Below are 3,765 nucleotides of genomic sequence, written 5' to 3' on the forward strand. Positions count from 1 at the left end.
GTTTTACCAAGACCCCAGATGGCTCTTATACATATCAAATTTTGAGAAGCACTGGTTTAAAAGAGGATTTTTCTCTCTCACCCTTTTTCTAAATGAAAAATTTCAAACACAAAGTGGAGCTGAAAGCCTTTCCCAGTGGACATCCCAAAGCAGTTCTTTTCTCATAGCCCAACCTCTGTAAGGGATGGAGTTCTGAGAAGCCTCCCTGGAGTGGATGCACATGCTGGTTCTCCAGAAAGTCCTTACTGGGGACTGGAAGTGTATTAGGACAACTGTTGTGCATCCACGTTTTCATTATCCATGCAACACAGTTTCAACACGGCTGGCAGTCTGTCTGAGTCTCCTGTTTGCAATTTTAGTCCCGCCGATGAGTCTGTTTTTCATCTTTGAATCTCCAGCTATCTGACGACACCTGGCACATAGCAGATACTCAAAAGAGCTTTCTTGAATGAACTCTCCATCCCTCACCGTGAACGATGTGGTAAGAGTAATTGATTCAAGGAGCAGAGAGGTTAATTGATCACCTGATAACAGTTAATATAAATCTGGTGAGCTGGAGAGAAATGAAAATTGACTAAGTCAATTCAATTTTGTCTTCCTTGTGAGCTGTCTCTATCTTCATTTTCCAAGGGCAACTAGCAGGGAGCTCTCTTCCCGGAGAGTGCAATCGCCATCGAACTTCAAAGACAAGTGGCTCCTTTGTGCTTCAAAATGTTTCCCTTTTCCAAAGCTGGTCTCATGTATGTGTTTGATGGGGGTCATATTAAGGAAGTATGAGGAATTATTGAAGAATCTTGTGAAGGATACTTCTCCACAGTCCACCTCTTTTCTGCTCTCCTCCTGTTCAGTACAGGGGAGATGAATGCACCACAGGTGTTCTGAAAGTACCATGTTCTCTTCTGCTCCCAGCCATGAAGAAATGCTCCCTGTGTGGTGCAATCCTTTTCATCCTCTAAAGGCCATTGTAAGTGTCACATTCTGAAAAAATCATCCTTTAATCCTCGCTCCCTCAAGCCCAGTCTACCACCCCTCCACATTTCCTCCAATCTTCCCAGTCTGTGGGGAAGCTCTTGCTGTCTACACTCAGTTTTCTAGGAGCTTCTTGAAGTCAGGGAAGATGACTTTTCTCACTCAGAGTTCAGAAAAAAGCAAATGTGGTTCTATCATCAGCCCATTTTCCTTAAGTGTCCTGACCCTTCCTCTTACCTGTCTGAATCCCAGGCACCTTGGGACTATACAGAGTACCCTTGTAGGGAGGCCTCCCTTACCCCAGACAGTGTCTGAGTGCTCATCTTTCCCTTCCTCAAACCCATTTTCCACCCTTAGTGTTTCCTTGAGCTTCTGTTCATTTCATACAAACTCGTTCACACAAAAGCAGGGACTCTGATTCAAGGTCCATTGCAAAGGATTTCTGACTGAGATACAGGCCTGTGCTCGCTTGCTGCTTGGTCTGATTCCTGGCCAGGTTCTGTGTAAGTGCACAGCCAACAATACTCACTTAAGTTTTTAATCTCCTTATATTTTCTCATTTCCCTTCTTCCTAGTCCAACAGGTAACTTTCTCCATGCTCATTGTCTCAGGGAGATTTTTGGCAGGGTTGGTGGGGGGAGCAGAAATAACCAGCCATTCTTTTTGACCTTTGTGTTCTGAAATTCTCTGTTGAGGGACCTTAGAGGCTTTGCAGTGGGATTGAAAGGCAGCGGAGAGGGGATTTGTGGAAGAAATACAATGGGAGTAGGATTTCCCCAGACGAGAAAAAGTTTTCTGTGGTCTTGGTGGTGGTGGGTCAGGAGGCAGAACAAGAGAGATGGCAGGAGAACCATGAGGCTGTATGGGCCAGAGGGACAGTTTCCCGCATTCTAGGCAGCTGTCTTTGGGCTCCAGCAGAACTCCCAGAGAGAAGCACTTGATCCAAATGTCCACTGGGAGCAGGGACATAGTGTGCGTGAGTAGAGGGCCCTGAGGCACTTCTCTTAGCCTGCTGATTCCACCTGTCCCACATGGGTGCCATAATCGATGCTGCCATATACCACCCAGATCCCCCGTCAGAATAAAGGGCCAATTCTCCAGCTGCCAGGACCTGCCCTTGGCTGAAAACACCTACCTGCTCCAAGGTCTTGCTCCTTTATCTGGGGCAGCCACAGCAATGACTAGGTAGTTCAGGAGTTTAAAGGCCTGGCTCCTTTCACCACAACAAAAGGGCTGTTGTCTCCCAGCTTCTCATGAGGCCAGCTGAGGCCACTATTGAGTTTTCGTGGTAGCCCAGCTTCTCCCTCTGCTCAGTTCTGCACCCTTCTCTTCCTTACCAGTCCGGACTCCAACAGCACTTCTTGCTAAATTTCCTGCATTAATCTCTGTCTCAGTTTATGCCCTTGGGTCTAGGAAGACAGGGCCAGAGGCAGTAGTCTGACTGTTGGGCAGTGGTTAAGGAACACCTGGACACCTGTCTTGGTGAGATTCCTATGCTACAAGCCCAACTGGGAGGAAGTTAGAAGACCGCAGTTCAATCTCTGGTTCAGGAAGATCCCCTGGAGAAGGGATAGGCTACTCACTCCAGTATTCTTGGGCTTCCCTGGTGGCTCAGATGGTAAAGAATCCACCTGCAATGTTGGAGACCTGGGTTTGATCCTTGGGGTTGGGAAGATCCCCTGGAAAAGGGAACGGCTACCCACTCCAGTATTCTTGCCCGGGGAATTCCATGGACAGAGGAGCCTGCAGGGCTATCGTCCATGGGGTCGCAAAAAGTCAGACACATCTGAGCAACTTTCACTTTTCACTAGAAACACCCAGAAAGACTGATGCTCAGTGTTCAATCAGTAGCAAGGGGCTGTGAGTCAGAAACCAAAGGAAGAGATAGGAATTAAAGAACACACAATACTTGCTCACCTGAGTTTGTGATTCAAAATTCCCACCACATAAATCGATGATACTGGAGATATCCAAAAGCTGAAAGCTTCTCTAATTATGGGACTACACTCCAACAGGGCTAAGTCACTATCTATAAAATACCAGAATTTATCAAATCTGATTAATACCATTCTGCCAAACATATATCTAAGATTTTTGTCTAATAACGCAAAGAGCAGAAGTCTAGATGAGTTTAAAATAATAACCCTGTAGGAGAATCTGATTGAATGTGTCCTTGCATGGCACCAAGATCTGGGACATGAAAACTCCAAGTTCATGTTGATGGCCTGAAAGAAATGGAAATAAATGGTTTCTTTCTTCCTCCACTGCAATTCAGTACAGAGTCTAGATATTTTTGTAAATGATTAAAAACCAGTCTTAGTCCAACCCTCTGGCTTCAGACCCCCAGAAAAGCTGTTCTTGAAAATCTGTGTCATGTTCAAGTGACACATTTGTGTCAGGCTGTCATGTACACAAGGGTCTCCTCACTCCTATCTTCTCCATCAAGGGGAATGTGGAATAGGATAATGCTGTCATGGGTCCACCCAAGAGTGCAAATTATGAACTAGGTCAGTCCTAATTCACCCTTGTACTTCAGTGTCTACACAGTGCTCAGCACAGGAAAGGGTCCTCATGAACAGAACCCCCCACTGTCACTGAGACTAGGACCCCAGCTTAGAGTCCTCCCTGATTTCCTCTTTCTTCCTCATCCCTACTTCCTTTCACTCAGTGATTCCTCCTGCAGGTTCCTTGGATCTCCTTCCCCCAGTCTGCTGTTCTGGTTGAGGGTCATCTCCTCATTTTGCATCTGAACTGCTTCATAATGCTCACCCTGCTGCAGGTTATGCCCCCACTTAC

This window comes from Giraffa tippelskirchi, chromosome 10 (assembly GCF_054371585.1).
Source record: "Giraffa tippelskirchi isolate mGirTip1 chromosome 10, T2T-mGirTip1v1.2.pri, whole genome shotgun sequence".
NCBI classification, from domain to species: Eukaryota; Metazoa; Chordata; class Mammalia; order Artiodactyla; family Giraffidae; genus Giraffa; species Giraffa tippelskirchi.